Source organism: Rattus norvegicus, chromosome 17 (genome assembly GCF_036323735.1).
Source record: "Rattus norvegicus strain BN/NHsdMcwi chromosome 17, GRCr8, whole genome shotgun sequence".
NCBI classification, from domain to species: domain Eukaryota; kingdom Metazoa; phylum Chordata; class Mammalia; order Rodentia; family Muridae; genus Rattus; species Rattus norvegicus.
In genome coordinates, this window is record NC_086035.1 from 23,432,607 (window position 1) to 23,444,490 (window position 11,884).

At 42.1% G+C, this 11,884-nt stretch overlaps 1 long non-coding RNA gene across 1 annotated transcript; it reads left to right on the forward strand.

Moving 5' to 3' along the window:
• The first annotated feature begins 8,363 nt into the window (after positions 1-8,363).
• On the forward strand, positions 8,364-10,891 carry LOC134482837 (uncharacterized). Its single transcript, XR_010059448.1, has 2 exons — positions 8,364-8,544; positions 10,669-10,891. It is a non-coding gene; the product is annotated as an uncharacterized LOC134482837 (long non-coding RNA).
• Positions 10,892-11,884: the final 993 nt, after the last annotated feature.

An 11,884-nucleotide genomic window follows, 5' to 3' on the forward strand; every position in this document is an offset into this window, starting at 1 on the left:
TTGGGCCCATGCTAAGGCTGTTCTAAGATAAACTACATCTTCAATAGTTACTTCACTCACAGAGAAATGTCTGAGTAAGTCAGTGAATGTAGGAGGCTTTTCTTTCTTCTTTCCTCTTCCTCCTTATTTCCCTCCATCCCTCTCCCTCCCTCCCCTCTTTTCTTCCTTGCTTTCTTCATTTCTTTCCTTTTGAAATAGGTTCTCATGTAACCCAGGATAGCCTCAAACTGGCTATGTAGCATAGAATGATCTGGAACTCCTGACTCTCCTGCTTCTTCACTCCCAGGGCTGGTAGTGCCAGCACAGTGGAGATCGTCAGAAATGTTGACCCTCAGGCTTTATCGCAGACTCGCTGAATTAGAATCTGGGGATCATGGAGCAGCAGATGCTGAGCATAGAGTGAATTCTCCCCAGGTCGTGCTAAGGGCAGGGTCAAGTTTGAAGTACTTTTGAGTTTATCCAATTCACTGTGCAAAAGGCCACCTGGTGTCCGAATGGGTCAATGACGTGGCCATGCTTGCTGTTGAGTTAGAGAAGGCACGGGAACTATATTCCTAGCATTTTTATTATGCTTAAGAAAACACAGGAATGCAAATCCAAACTCGCCTTATCATCCCAAACTCATAAAATCAGTTGTGAGCTCTGTAAAGGCACATAGTATAACCTTGTGCAGATGAATTTTTGTTGTTGTCCTTATGATAAGGAACTTGACACCGTATTCTTTCCCTTCTTTCAGTTATGAGTTAGAAACACAATTAAAAGCTAGGAAAGTTTGTCTTACAGTCAAAGGACAGACATAAAACTCTACAGAAGAACCTTGTTTTCTTAAACGACAAAGACTGTCATTACACTTTCTTTATACCTAGCCTACTTCTTAGTCTAAGGTAGATGTTCAGTAATAAAGAAATATTTGTTCGAGTAAATATTCATTATGGCAGAGAGAGAGAGAGAGAGAGAGAGGGAGAGAGAGAGAGCGAGCATAAACGCAATACAGAGAAAACGATTGAAAAAGAGTGAGCCTCGCATATCTTCGAGTTCCATATCCATGGATTCAGCCATGCACCAGTGACAAATACTTTTACTTGCATTTGTACTTGCTAGGATTTTTCTCTCCCTTGGTGACGAAACTATAGGCTAGATTAGACCCGATTAAAAGTAGATAAAGGTGAGTTTATTAGGAGGCAGCCCTCAGTTGGATTCACTGATCTCACAGGTGGAGGTCAGTGACATCAGGAATCCAGGTTAAAGCAAAGGGGTTCTATGGGTCCTGGGCACCAGAGCGATGTGTCAGCTGGGAGCTGGGATTGTGTCCATGCATAGTCAAAACCTGAGCCCCTTTGCGAGCACTCTTGGGTGGATTGCTGGAAATGCAGAGAGTAAGGACAGGCTAGCTAGGAGATTTTCCCAAGCGGGCAGGGGACTTTCTCTGTGTGGGCAGAGTTGGAGAGGGGGAGGAGGGCAGAAGGGGTTCCCCAGCTTGTGCAGGGAATGAGCAGGGGTTCCAGCCTAACTACTGAAAATATACAGACTTTTTCTTGTCACCATCCCCCACACAGTACTCTATGTCATCTATTTGTGTGGCAAATTGTCATCTAACATACTAAAAATCATCTCAAGATATATAGGAGGATTGCAGAGGACAGGTTCAAACACCGTTCCGTTTTAATAATGGCTCTGAGCCCCTGGGGTGTGGGAAATTCTCAAGGGGCCCTGGGATCAAACATTCATGATTAATGAGGGTTAAGCTATACACAGAGGAGACATCAGGTGCTAAGTAGAAGGAAATCGCAGAGGGAAAGGAGCTAAAAGGTGATACTTTGAGAAGCGAAAAACTAAATCAGTTTAGGAGTAAGACCCACGCATGACCTTCAGTTTCAACGATGTACCGAGTAGGAAACAGAACATTTCTTCTTTCAAAATTATCTACCAAAATCCTTGTCTCCAAATGCTGGCCGAGTGTCATGGACTGGAAAACGGATTTTCTCCTGGGCTCGGCTATTTGAACACTTGGTCACCAGTAGGCAGTTGCTGTTTTGGGAGGTTGTAGAACCTTTAAGAGGCGGAGCTTCAGTAAAGAGGATGGGCCTAGAAGTTTGTTAGCCCTAATGTCCTGTCCTGTACTCCCTCCACTTTCGACTGCAGACACAGTATGACCAGCTGCGGTCTTCTGCAACTATGTCTTCCCCAACAGGATAGATTGAATTCTCTCTTAAACTGTAAACTCGTCCTCCATGAAATTGTTTCGTGTCAGATATTAGGCTCGGGGCTTAGAAAATGAATCGATGTACTCCTAAGTTGAAAGAATTCCTTTTGGGGAGTAGAACTGCGTGGATGTCGTGAGTTGCTTGTGAGGGGGTGCATGTGAGGAACGAGGCAGGTTATTGGTCAAGAGAAGAGAGAAGAAGGGCAGTTTGAGTTTGCAGAGAGTAATTCCTCAGAGTTGCAGCTTGCAACAGCTGCTCATGGGGTTGGAAACGTGGCTCAGTGGAGCAAGGCAGGTGAATTCTCACTACAGACCACAATCTACTGTTCGCTTCACAGTTAGTACCCTGGCTCATGCTTGATTTCATGTCTAAAATAGGAATATACCCTAGCATCCTATGGTGCTCAGTAACTAAAAAGAGTGCTCTCGAGAACTTTAAATGCAAATTCTTTCTGCCTGCTTTTGTATAGCAGTTAAAGGGCAGTTATAGGTCGGTTGGCATAAGGAACAAACCCTACTTCCACGGAGGTATCTGCTTGTTCAAGAGAAGATATAAGAAAACTTAAACACAGCACACAGAAAGGGACTTGGCTGTGGATCTTCAGAGGGATAAGAGTGATTCATTTCCAGTCACAATAGTGCCCCCTCCCCCCAAATTAATATTTATATTCAGAAATGCCTGATCCTGCATGCTACCTAGCTAGGGTTGGACACTCATTTTATCATCTCTGGTCATAAATAAGAAAAGAACGAGGAAAGGCAATGCACACATCTATCCCTGCTTTCTGAACCTCGTTGCTGTTATCTACCTGCAGAATGTGGTCTTTGATAATGTGGATGGCGAGATATTTGGTGCCCAGATGTGGGAACAGAATTCATCTCACCGTCAGTTCCAGATTTTCCTAGGTTTGTTTGAGCTTGCCCATCAGTGGACAGGGCAACTCAGAAACAACCATTCACTACCCACCCCAACCAGAAAACAAATTGAGAGCTTACATTTTCTGCATAAAATAAATAAATAAATTACAAAGAAAGCAACTTGAATAGTTAAAAAAAAAACCTCATGAAAATGTGTTCTTTCTGTACATGTACACAGACACAAGTAGAGCCCATGTGTGTTTCTCTGGTCTCTATGAGGAAACCCCTCCTTGTCTTCCCTTTAGGGCTGTGCATCTCTGATCAGTTCCGTTGATGATTTCAGTGGTCACCAACCCACTAACCATTGTCACGGCTAATCTCGATGGTCTATTTGATGGAATGGGTGTGTCTGTGAAGGTGTTTCTGGAGAATTCTGAGGAAGGACAACTCATCTTGATTGTGGGCTGCACCACCCCATGCGCTGGTGTGCTAGATAGAATGAAAAGGGAAGGGCTGGAGAGATGGTTCAGAGGTCAAGTGTGTATGTATCGTTCTACGGCATTTTTCCTAGTTCAGTTCCCCACACCCAAATAAAGCAGTTCAGAGCCACCTGCAACTCCAGGTCCGTGATATCTCAGAACCTCTTCTGGACTCCACTGTCCTTACCCATCTCACATATGCACGGACTTACACACACCTACACACATAGACCTAATGAAAACAAATGCAATAAACATTTCTTCTTCAAGGAAGAAGGAGAAGCACCAACAAAGCATGAACATTAGAATCTACCTCTCTGCTTTCTGATTTCAGACAGACAATGGGACCGGTTTTCTCAAACTCCTAATACCACAGCTAGAACCCCTTATATATTTTTTTAAAAAAGATTTATTTATCTTTATTCTATGTATGCGAGCATTTTGCCTGTGCACTACGTGAGTGCCTGGTGCCAGTAGGAAGCCAGAGGAAGATATGAAATCCTCTGACATTAGTTACAGATGGCTCATGTGTACCATGTGGGCTCTAGGAACCAAACTCTGGTCCTCTGCAAGAACAAGCAGTGCTTTTAACTGCTGAGCCATCTTCCCAGCCCCTCCTTGCCTCAGGCCTCCTTTTTCCAAAAGACTTAAACCCTCTGCAATGAACTGGGACAAACCTTTCTTTCCTTCCTTGAGTTTATTTCGTCAGGCACATTGTCAGAGGCACTTGAGTACTTAGTGACTCCCCATGCACATGTCATGGAGCAATGGGTATAGGCTTAGATTTTTCTCTAAACCTACTTTATTTAGCATTCTAGAATACTTCAAGCTCCCTTCTAGCCCACTGACCAGAGGTAGAGGAAAAAGAAAGTTTATGGGAATAGGGGTTTGTAGGCCTGTTTAGAAGTAGTTCTTTGGGGGGCAATTTCACATTTCTTTGTCAGAATATCAGCAGTCCAGTTCAATAGAAGTGGTTTGATCCAGCACCACCCTCCTCCCCTCCAAGTTCCAACCAATAAATCAGCTGGCATACCATGAGAGGTTCTTTGGGGCATTTATATGAAGCGAAGACCAGCCAAATGTTGCAAGGCATCGCAATGCAAGAGAGTCCTTTCACTATCTGTGGGGGTCTACTTATAATTTTCCGTAGCATCACATGCTCTCTCACGTGTCTGCTTTACCAAAACCATCCTCTCACAAGACAGCTTCCAGAGAAAGGTCATGTGATACAACTGAGTTTCCAAAGAAACCAGAAATTTCCACTTCAAACCGGGGTGCATTTTTCCTTTGGACAACCTTGACTGCTATTGAATCAATGAAATTCATAGAAATCTTAAATCAACTCAGTTAAATGAATTCGTGTTCTCTGGGATTCCATATTGCTATTGTCTTATCCATAAAATATTGGACTTGCAACATTTTCTATTAAATTATTATATTATATTCTAAAAATCTGCTTAAAGGATGAGGCAAGGCTTACTATGTGACAGTGAAGATACTATTACCCAGAGATAGGCTTAGGCCAATGTTGGGAGAATCCTTTCTGAGGGGATGCATGCAGATCCTCAAGAGTACTGTGTTCTAGAGCTTAGACGGTGGCTGGAGATGACCCCTTAGTATCGTCATCCCTCCTGGCCTTTGTGCTCCTTTTCCATTTGAAGTAAATACGGGATTGCTCTTACCAGGGTGTGTCATTTGGTTTCTGGAATATTCTGTGTGTCTCTTATACTTATGAACAGATCTTGGCAGAATACAGAAGACAAAGGCAACATTTCAGTCCCTAAGTACCCGTGTACACACGGAAACTGAAGAAATAAACGTGTTTGTGAACTATGAACCACATGACTTTATGCAAACACATTCCTCCTCTCTGAGATCACGTTCTCTTTACCCAGAAGAGAGTTAGGAGGACTGCTGTTTGCTGAGCACCCACCACATGCCCAGCACCTTACAGACATCCTTTCTCCCACTCTTTATACTCTTTACAACTAAGGCATGCAGTTATTACTATTATACCTATTTCCAGGTGAAGAAAATAAAGTCACAAAGATAAAAAATTAAAACAAAATCTTAACAGCCAGCTACTAGCAGAGGGGTTCAAATTAGTGTTCAGTGAAAAACCAGAGAATCTTCTATCATAGGGTGTGGCACTGTTTGCTGACTATATACTTTGGATTTTTTTTTCTGAGACAAAGCTTAGGCTAACTTTAAATTTCTGATCTTTCTGTCTCCACATCCTCAGTATTAAGATTATAGGCAGGTACCACTATGACTGGCTTATATGAAACTGGGGATCAAGCCCAAGACTTCCTTCATACTAGACAAGAATGTTGTCAGTTGAGCTACACCCCCAGTCTATCCATTTGTAATTCTAATGTATCTTCCCTCATTACTGATTGTGGATAAATAAATAAACAAACAAACAAATAAACCATCCCACCTCTACACACCTACTTCTGTCTCTTTTTCACACTATGCCCATACCGTAGTGGTATAGAGCACAAACGTTAGCATGAGACGATCCCTCAGTGTCAATCTTGGTGTCCTTGTGACACTGTCTACTGAGTTTCACAGTTCAGACTTTGTACTGCAAGCAAGGTACACAGCCACTCAACTTCTATAAAAACACCCACGTGGCATAGAGGTAGCTTACAAATGGTGTATGGAGGAGACTCACTCTGATTTATGAAGTAAGTGTTGCCCGGGTCCCGAGTAAAAATGGAAGCCAGAAAAGGTCTTTAAATTCTAATCTTGTCCTTTGACATTAGCATAAAATTTATGACACTGTCTAGATTTAAAATAACAATAGAAGCAAAATAGCGTCTGGACCGTTTTAAAGATTTAGATATTAACCCTGTCTTCAATTAAGGCACATCAAACACTTCAGTAATGTTGCTCGTGCACATGCCCTAATTGGAGCAGTGCTAAGGAGATTCAGTTCATTCCCAGAAGTGCCTTCATCTATTCAGCTGTGGTGACAGGAATCATAAGCCTGCAGATCTACAGGTCTACAACAGATTCAACTTCCTAAAGATCAGCGCAGAGTTTTATTCATAAAACAAAAAGAGAGTGAGTTTGTGCCTGTTGTAGTGGAAAAATGGTAATTATTATACACACCCAACGTCATAGCAACATTATTGACCATGGGAAAAGGTGGGTGCAACTGCGTGTCCATTAAGAGGGGAGTGGTTAACAGGCAGTGCTGTGTCTAACTGGAGTATTATTTAACTTTGAAGGAGGGACATACCAATATGCATGAACCTTAGTATGTTAAGTGAAACAAACCAGCCACACAAACCACAACTACTGGATGACTCCTCATATAAGATAAGAACGCTAGTCAAAGTCACAGAATGGTGACTGTCAAGGACAGGAAAGGAGAAATGAGTCACTACTTAACAGGTGTAGAGTTTCAGTTCTGCAGGATAAAATGTTGTGGGGATCAGTTACAGAGCAATGCAACAGAATTTTTAGCTATTGAGTTTTACATTAAACATGCTAAGATGGTAAAGTTTATGTTATGTGTATTGTACTTTAACTAGAAAATAAATACATACAGATGTCCACCAAACCAACCATGGCTACCGGGGGAGCCTCCAGTTAGCAGGGGATGGGGTGATCTGTTGTTTTACTCGGAGGCTAGACTGCAGCGCCACTGTGTTCCTTGTGTGAAATCTCACTGTTGTCAGCAGCTCACTGTTGTTTGCACTCAGTGACATCACTAGAGCCCTTGGTGACATTGCAATGCTTATCCTTGTCCTTTCCTGGCGTATGTCCATCACATCTGCAAATTAACTGGACCAATTTCTTCAGCAGAAAATGTTCAGGTCTCTTCATTAATAGGGCTCCCATCCATCTCTGGTTTCAACCCTTCAGGTTAAAATTACTGCCTGTTAATCCCCTTAAAAAAAGGGTGTTTGGATTTCACAAGTGTGTGGATTGACTATCCTTTATTTGCCTGGCTTTGGAGGACTGAAGACAAACATTATGTGCTTCAAAACAATTGAGAGCTGCCTCCATGTCCGGCATATCCGTTAACCAACAATTAGCCCCTCAAATAGTCACGCAGTATTTGTTTCCCTTTACCTAGACACTAGCCTACATTCCTTACTCTTCCGTCTATGACTTCCTCCACACCGCTTTTCATACATATACGTGTTGAAGTGTGTGTGGTAAGTGCACACATTTGGTACATATACTATGTGTTACATCAATTTGTAATTTGAGATAATAGCAACGTGGGCAGCCATGAGAGAGTACACATTTTGTCTCCTTTAAGAATGGCATCTCCTTATTACATACTCTCCCCAAACACAACTCTCAATAGCTCATCATTGGCTCCACAGAAATCAACCTGCAACTTGACAGCTCTCACTTTGAGTGTCTCATAAAAAGCAAAAGTCAACTCTGGAGACCAAGTATTACCCATTCGTGGAATGAGGCAAAGTGACCTCTGACCAGACTGTCACTGGGGAGTTTTGGCTACATCTGTGATTCCCATCAGCACCCACTGTCTTCCATGAAGGGCCAGGGACAGCTTTTGGCTAAATCGAGGAAGTGGTGTTCAAAGGACTTAGAGATGAAAAGGGCTTCAGAATCAAAAGGCTCCATGCAGTGGCGGATTCTTTTATACAGTGCTATGAAATGACCTGCCCTTGGCCTTTTAAAGTGTTACTTCCAACCTGTCAAGATCCTGAAGAGGAGTCACAGCAGGTGAGACATCAGCTGTGATAAAAACCAAACCATTTTAGAGCCCAGACTGGCAGTTACATTAGGACCCTGGCAAGGAGTCTTCTCTGAAGGCTCTCGGAACTGGTGAAACCGGAAGTGCCTTCACTGGGAGCTGTGTGTAACAGGAAAGCAGGGGCAGCTACGTAACGCTTAACATATAAAAGATGCCAATTGGTAGAGAAAGAGTGGAAGCCGTTCTTCACTTGGGCTTCATGTCACCAAGAGCACGCTTACGGAAAGCCTGTCATTTACACAGTGCATGGCAGGTGGTAGGTAAGCGTCCCATAGAGTCACGTGCTTCCTGGCTAAGGTTGTGAAGCCCTTCCGGATCTACAGACTTCTGCTTTTCCCTCAGCTCTCTGCTAATCTCCTTTGTTGGGGCATCTTTTCTTTGTCAATAAACTTATCTCTATCTCTATATTTACATTTATTTCTCTTTCTTTCTTTCTTTCTTTCTTTCTTTCTTTCTCTCTTTCTCTCTTTTTCTTTCTTTCTTTCTCTTCTTTCTTTCTTTCTGCCTTTCTTTCTTTCTTTCTTTCTTTCTTTCTTTCTTTCTTTCTTTCTTTCTTTCTTTCTTTCCTTCCTTCTTCCTAGAGAATGGATCATAATATTCTTCTTCACCATGCCTCTCTCTCTCCACACTTCAGGAGTTGTACTGCTTATCCGTGTTCCCTCCTACCCTCTCTTGGATGGGTTCTTCTTTTTACTTCCTGTTCTTTAGTTCAGTAGATTCTTTAAGAGGATGGACTGTGTCAGATACGCCAGGGCCATGACACACATGAACTCACAGTGGCTGCCACTGCATGCACAAGACAAGATCAAGGCAGCCAACGTCCCAACATGGATATGGGAGGAGATCATGGAGTCCCTTGCCTAGCAGAGGAGCTTCTGCATCTGATGTCTACTAGGGATGAAGGAGAGTCATTTTTCATTAGGGATTTGGCCCCTGAGTGCCACCCATGTTTGAGTAGATTATTTTACACTTACGTCCAAGTAGGTAGCACCAAGTGGACTCAGTAGGTTTTTAAAAAATGAGCACATAAAGTTAGGGATGAGTAATAGTGGGGAGGAAAGGGGAGGGACTGGAGAGGAGAAAGGGGGCATGGATTTGTCCAAAATGCATGAAGTGTGTGTGTGCGTGTGTGTGTGTGTGTGAGAGAGAGAGAGAGAGAGAGAGAGAGCGAGAGAGAGCGAGAGAGAGAGAGAGCGAGAGAGAGTGAGAGAGAGAGAGCGAGAGAGAGAGAGAGAGCGAGCGAGAGAGAGAGAGATTCTCAAACAATAAAAAGGAAAACTTAAAAAATATAAAATAAAATGAGTGTTTAAAAGTCTATACAATGTTGTCATGTTCCAGCTCCCTGGCAGCTAACCAGGTAGATAGATATTCTTAGGATGGATTTCCCCAGGATCACCTTGTGATAAGAATTCACACCAGGGAAGTGAAGATAACCAGTCAACAGGAAATTGTCATGTAAATTACCATCGATGGCAAGTGTGACCCCATTACACTGGATATTCTGAAGACAGCAATAGAATTTATTTCAAAATATATCATCATCATGGTCACTGGCTTCACTACAATCACCACCACCACCACCACCACCACCATCACCACCATAATCCTCATCACCACCACCACCACCATAATCATCACTACCACCACCACCACCACATCATCATCATCATTGTCGCCGTCATCACCATCACCAGCACAGTCACTACAATCACTAACACTAGCACCACTGTCACCAGTACCATCATCAGCACCACTGTCACCATCGACATCACCAACAGCGGTTTCTCAAGCTCTTCCCCACATCAGTTGAGTCAGAGCGAGAAGTTTTAATAGTGAATTGCTGTTAGTTACCAGGGTAGATTGTGGTCTCAAGCCAAATGAAGGGACAAGAAAACCATAACACATTCAGCCACCCTCTCTCCCTATCTGACATTGTGATCTGTTTCTGGGGGTTTGATCTACTTCGGGCTTTGTATCGGCAGAAGAAATTCCCCAAGAAAAAAAGACAAAGATATTCACAGAAGGTAGCTCTCACCATGCATAGCTACTGTAAGTCTAGTTACTATACCATTAGATAGAAATGTGATGTTAAAGCTGAGGTCATATTGCTATGATAATAAGAACCATAACTTTAGCACCAAGTCAATAGTAAAGACACATTAAGTAGATTAAAGTAGTCATCTACCCTTAGTCTAGGCTCTTATTTTAAAATTCCAAGTTGGGCTACGTTCTGGAGAAACAGCATTACCACATTCAGTTTAACAAACATTAAAATAAATATAGCATTATTTTTCACTCAGTACTTATTTCAAGCTCTGTCAAGTAAACCACAAGTGACGTCAGGAAATAACCTCCTGAGTCTCATTTGCTTCTTATAATTCCAGAGATCAATCCTCAGGCGTGGTGGAGAATTGGATGACCTATGTTCTTCATGGCAACGACACACTGTGGGCTGCATTTATTTTGGATGAATTCAAAAGCTGAAATTATAGTGGAAAAAACCCCCTTGACTCCTATTATAATGTCAAACACTGGTAGAGACATTTGGACATCATCCAGAAAAATCAATAGTTGCTCCAGACACAATAAAATACTACACAAGAAAAATAGTCTGTCCATCTTATGATTTTTAACAAGACTATCAGAGTATTCTATACTGTACAAGGGAAACATGTTTGCTTTAAAGCATCCTAAGTGTATCTGTTGCTTCTTGCTTTTCAGGGAAACCGGGTGATGGATAGTCACCTCTGCGGAACAGTAGAGTTGTAGGATGTAATGAGGTTGATTATTTTAGGAGCTGCAAAGCTGGCTCCAGCAACGAAGGGTACCTGCTGCTTTCACAGAAAACTCAAATTTGGTTCCCAGTTCCCTCATGGGATAAGTCATAACTATTAGTAACTTTAGTTCTAGGGGGATCTGACAGCCTCTCCTGGTCTCCTCCGAGATTTGCACAAACAGGCACATACCCTCCCCACATACACATACAATTAAAATAAATTTTAAAAGGATGTATTAGCTTAAGAGCTCATATTATAAGTGTAAACATTGGAAATTTACTAAATCTAGTAAATACATACTAGATATATTAATTTAATATACATTAATAATTTAATATACATTAGCTATGTCCTTTGATCTGTTTTGTTCAATACATCAAATGAGTTAAAATATCCAAAATATTATAAAATTCCCCTTGTTCATTTGCCAACCCACTACACACATTGTAAACCTTTAATTTAGAAAATCAAAAGTTAATGCACATTATGTATAGTTGATGTATAGAATTGACAGAATCCCACAGAATACATCCCCCCCCAGATTTATTTATTTTATATTTGTGAGTACCGTGTCACTGACTTGAGACACACCAGAAGAGGGCATTGAATCCCATTACAGATGGTTGTGAGCCACCATGTGGTTGCTAGGAGTTGAACTCAGGATCTCTGGAAGAGCAGTCGGTGCATTTAATCACTGAGCCATCGCTCCGGCCCCAGAATACATACTTTTTTTTTTTTTTTTTTTTTTTGGAGCTGGGGACCGAACCCAGGGCCTTGCGCTTGCTAGGCACCCAGAATACATTCTTAATCCTACCTGTCCCCC